Raw genomic sequence first — 5,736 nt, 5'->3', positions numbered from 1 at the left:
CAATCTTTTTTTAAAGGTTTTTTAAAGACATCCTGATTGATTAAAGCGCTGGAGGAAAGGGTGGACGAGGTCACTTCAATTAAGTCCAGTTTAAGAACACTAACACTATAGACTGCGTGAACTACTCTAAAGCCCTACTCGGCTCTATTGTCCATTAAAGTTAACTGATCATACTTTCAAGAGGCATTACAAATCGCTGTTTAACTGCATTTTGCTTGAAAAATTGAGTGAAGTCAATGTTTTGCTCAAAAACATTTATGCACGATTGTTTTAAACAAAGAAATGGAATATTTTGAAAGGGTTATTAAAAGATGATCATACATTTCAAGTCGGCAGTGGACTGAGACAAACCTCTCTTTTTGTTATCTGCATAATTGAGGAAAAATAATTTAAAGATACTATCTAATGCTTTACTATCAGAAGAAAAGAACTCAGTTTTAAGCAACTGAATATGGCTGGTACTTTGCCAAGTTCTTTCAGCTTAAAAAAAGAAATGTATATAATCACACAATTACTGTATTAATAACCAGTGTGCTAATTTTAGTGCCATTTGTTCCACACAAACAAAAGTCCTGCAATCTTTGCAGAAGGGAGGAAGTCCAGCAGATAAACCAGGAAATGGGCAGAACGTAATTAGTATGCGTTTTTCTGCATCTCGTCTGTCTCACTTTGAATAGAATGCAGAATCCAGCACTTTCAATATTTAGATTTTGTTTCTCTGAAGTCATTTTGGCCCTTGCATTGGCATATTTCTATTCGTTTCATGTTCCATTTCAAAGTTCACTGTGCATATGCTTCTTGCTTATCTGAGGAAGAAAAAATTCCAATTGCAACACACTCTTCGATGGCTTTGTTTCATCATGTTGCGTGTGAGTCAGGCAGTCCCTCTCTACACCATCAATAACGCTCCTGTTGCACATACCACAGCACTCTTACAAACCCAGCACTAAATCCAGACCCTCCTGCTGTCAGACGGTCACAAATGATCTCAGGTGCTCTGAGCTGGTTTAAAAACAGATACTGATTCATACATTCATATACAGTCCAACAGGCAATAACATATGCAGCGATCCATTATGTGCATGCAGTTGATAAGACATGAAGAATGTAAGAATGAAACAAGGAAGAGGTCAAACCAGAAACATGTGTGTTACTCAAATGGCCATCGATTCAAATGTAACATATTGACTGTATAGTCAAACACTATTATCAATAGCTGATTAATAGTTAATGGTAGAAATACTACTCCAATTTTGGACAAACAAAGTAACCATTGTAATTTTCTGTAAGCATTACATCATGACAAGGTACAGTATGGGAGCCTGATGCTAAACTGACTTGTGAATGTTCTTGAGTTGCAATAATTGCAATTGTGACAAAAAGGCATGATTGTGAGATAAAAAAAAAGTTGCAATTATGAGAAACAATGTCACTGGGATAAATAAAATCACAGTTATGAGAAAAAAAAACTTCAATTGTGAAACATAGAGTGACAATTTTGAGATAAAAAGTCACAATTGTGAGAAATTATTGAAAATTTGGAGGAAAAAACGTTGCATTTGTGAGATATAAAGTTACAGCTGTGAGCTATTGTCACACTCGGGACAAGGAGGCAAACAGGCAGAGTATATCAAAGGATTAGTGTTTATTAACACAACGGAGAAAATGCTTCCAACAGAAAGGGATCAACTTAGAATAACTGGAAGCTGAGAACACAGTCTTATCTGGTGTGGAATGCCAGTTCCTTGGTCGAGAGCAGAAGAATCCTAGGCTTTAGGCAGGCAGGCAGGAGAGGGACCCGAGTTGAGATGCTTGTAACCTCGAGACCAGCCGATGAGTGACTGAGGTGAGTGTGTATTTGACTGGTGTGGTAAGTGGGTGCAGGTGTCCGTGATTAGTAATCGGGTGATTGTGAGCGGGTGTAGGAGGCTGATTCGGCTGGTGAGGCAGGTGTTTCCGTGACAGCTATAAAGTCACATTTGAATATATAAAGTGATAATTGTGAGAAATTATTGCACATTTTGAGAAATAAATCATGAGATATAAAGTTGCAATTATGCGAAATATATTCACAATTATTTGATTATTATTATTATTATATAAAGTGACAATTGTGAGAAATTATTACACATTTTAAAAAGTAAATCGTGAGTTATAAAGTTGCAATTATGAGGAATATATTCAAATTTATTTTATTATTATTATTACTTTTAGAAGAAATAGGCTTCCATAAATAGAATTATGTGTCAACATTTTGCGAAAAACAAGTATCTACAGAGTTCTGCATATGCAGATTCCATGTGGGTCTTGTCATGAGGTTAATGTCAAAATTATGTTTCAAACAATGATGAAGCACATTGTTTATGTGGGACCACTTACAAAAAAATAATCATTACTTTTGTTCAAAGCATAATTATACTTTCACAATTGACAAAACCTGGAATTCCAACAAACCACATCAATGGTAAAATCAACTAATACTTCTAAAGCGGGAAACCATCAGTGCTGAATGGGGTGTTTTCAATCAATACTTTCTTCACTGGCTTCAGCGTTCAAGCAGCAGAATGAAGTTCTACAGCTTCTACAATTAAATTGCGAAAAGTTGTAACTATAGTTGAACACACCTAGCATTTTTTGAGTATGCAGAGGCCAGGGCTCCTGCTGACAGACTTGGGCCGGCGTATGCATTGCAGTCGAGCAGCTGTGGGATCCTTGGGGTGATGAATCGGTGGACAGCTGCTGTCTTTGAGAGCAGGTCAGCACAGATTCGCTTACACCAGCCTCAAACACACAACATGTGAGCTTTGGGATGAGCTTGTTTGTTTCATGTAATGATAAATATGCAATACGCATTCATTGCACGACTGGACGGCATTACTAGACTAACCAGCGGATCTCATTTCACATCAGAAATGTTGTTTTGGTCAATCTGAAATGCCTGAGTGAAAGTCTTTCATCAAAGTGGTTCGGTATGATTACCTTCCAGAACTGTCACGACATTCCCAAACAGCAGGCATCCAAAAAGCAAGATGACATGACCACGTTTATTGCATTACGTTGGTGCACTCTGAGGCACAAGAAATTTATTTTAACCAAAAAAAGACCCACGGCTGCTTCTCCTACTAGAGCAAATTACCTTTTTTGTAGTAATATTTGGCGCCAGTTTAATGGGATTTTACACATTTGTTCTGTTTGTCTCACTGGATGGAAACTGTTTGATATTCCAGTGTTGCGCATTAGTTTGAAAAATCAGCAGTTTGGACATTCTGCTAAATAACTTCTTTTGTGTTTCACTGAGGAACAAGGGTGACTACAGAAATTCCCCAGTGATAAATTTGGGTGAAATATACCTTTAAAGGGACACTGTAAATACATGTCTAGTCTGTTTGTTCTGTAATAAAAATCAAGATGTAATAAAAACAGACCTCCTACACTATAGACCAGTGTTTCCCAACCTTTTTTTAGTCGCGGCACCCTACAAAATTAATTTTGAATTTCTAACTTCGATGTGATCATTTGAAAAGTATAGATATTCGGTACAACAGGGAAGAACTGCAGAATATAATGTCATACAGATATTTTTTATATTATTAAAAAATGTTGTCCATCAATGGTGGCAATCAGTAGGCTAATTTCTAATGAAGAGACCAATTTATATGACAGATTTTAATGTAGGCTTTTATACATATGTAAACATTATTTAATTACTATTATAACTAGCTATCTCACAAATTTTTGCTCACTCAGTGTTTTTTTTATTTTACAGTGGGGTAATTTTGGTGTAGTAGCACGAGATAGCTTGATTTCAAACTTTGAATTGAATAAAAAATGACAAGTAAGCAGTCAGTAATAAAATAAGAACAAATAAAGAAATTAATAATGATAGCACAAATAAAAAATAACGACAGGCCTTCGAATTAAATAAATTGCTTTTTAGTTTTTCAGGTAGGTCTAACAGTAGGGTTAAGACATTTAAAAAGTTTTGAACATTTTAGCAATTTAAAAATATTAAAAAATGATTTTGTAACACGCCACCCCGGTTGGGAAACACTGCTATAGACCATAGAATAGAATATATTATATCCTAATTATAGAGCATAGAATGTGTTTTTCCAAGAACAAAGAAAACAAAACAGATTTTTGCCAGTGTTTTTGTTTGTGTTTTCATTGTGGGCAGAATAATGACCTCAGTAACTCCCCAGTTGCTGGATCACTCCCATTCCTCAGCTCCTTGTCACTAAGCCGAATTTTTGAGTTGTCTTTAGGAAGTTTGGCACCTCCACCTGACGTTTACTCTAAGCATTATTTCTAAGTTATTTGTCTCTGTGACAAACACACAGGAATGTTTCAATTGTATCTCTCTTTTTTTCTGCATATATTCCTCCAGGAAGGATACAATAAATCAGAGGCGATCCAGTCTACTGGGAGATGCATGATTTGTGATATAGGAGAGCCGCTCATACAGACATACCATTCCCACACAGTGAACCAATGCTGGGTTATGTCACATTCACCCAACTAATCTGCTGTTACGGCTCTGACTTTTTCTGAACTTCTTTACCAGTCAAGCGCATACCATTGATAGAGTAAACATCAGAGATGATGACAAGGCTTCATTTTTAAAAAAAACAAAGCCCCTAAACTTCATGTTATAAGAAGGTATATGATTCTGAGTATCTAATCTTCATATTGTAATCTTTTTGCATCCTCTTTGCAAAGTGTGAGTAAAACGTTATAGGAATTCTAGACGGAGGAATGTGTGTTAATTAAGTCAAGATGGTGAGATGCCTGTGGTGCTGTGGTATATAACAGTCAACACTATAGACTAGAGGTAAAAGCTGTGAATTACTTATTGAGGTCAGCAGACCGTTGCACTAGGGGAGTTCTGAGTATGAAACAGAGAATCCTTTGAAAGAGGCTATTGGATTCAATGACCCACAGTGTCTGCACAGACTCTGCTGGTTTAAAGCTGCCATCATCCCATCAGGTTCCAAAATATGCACAGCTTTCTTTCAGAAATTGGTCACATCATGATCTGATCAATGCATTTGTGGTGGCAGAAGTCTTTAAAAGTCTTCTAAGAGCTTGTGTTTATCTTAAAAAGTCATTAAAATGATCCTTAAGAAGCCTCCAAGGCAGGGATGGGCAACTTCGGTCCTGGAGGGCTACTGTCCTGCAGAGTTTAGCTCCAACCCTAATCAAACACACCTGCCTGTAGCTTTCTAGTGATCTTGAAGACATTGGACGTTTCTCAATATGCGAATTTAAGCGATCTTGTGTCCTTGTGTTCTCGCTCTACGTCAACAATAACCGTCGAAGTTCAATTCCAATACACAAGAACGCAAGTACAGAGGACACTTGTGAGTGCTCGGATATGTTCTTGATATCAAGGATGCATCGATATATATATATATATATATATATATATATATATAAAGTAGTTTCGCTTTCACAACGAAACACAGCGTCACACACGGCGGCCTTGAGTCAGCGGAGGCCGGCGGCTAGAGTGAGCGGCAGCCGCGGGCTAGAGTGAGCGGCGGCCGGAGGCCTAGAGTGAGCGGTGGCCTTGAGAACGGCGCAGCCGGCGGATTCGACGAAGGAGCGACTGGCGGGCTTGCGGCAACCACATGTGATGACCCCGGGCTGGACTCTTCTTCGTCCAAGGTGAAAGCCTATCCGGCGATCCACAGTGCGAAGTTGATGTATTTCCTCAGCGACCAGCACGGATCAGCT

Source organism: Sinocyclocheilus rhinocerous, unplaced genomic scaffold (assembly GCF_001515625.1).
Source record: "Sinocyclocheilus rhinocerous isolate Xijiao unplaced genomic scaffold, SAMN03320098_v1.1 scaffold2613, whole genome shotgun sequence".
Taxonomy (NCBI): Eukaryota; Metazoa; Chordata; class Actinopteri; order Cypriniformes; family Cyprinidae; genus Sinocyclocheilus; species Sinocyclocheilus rhinocerous.
Note: the sequence above shows the minus strand (reverse complement) of the source record.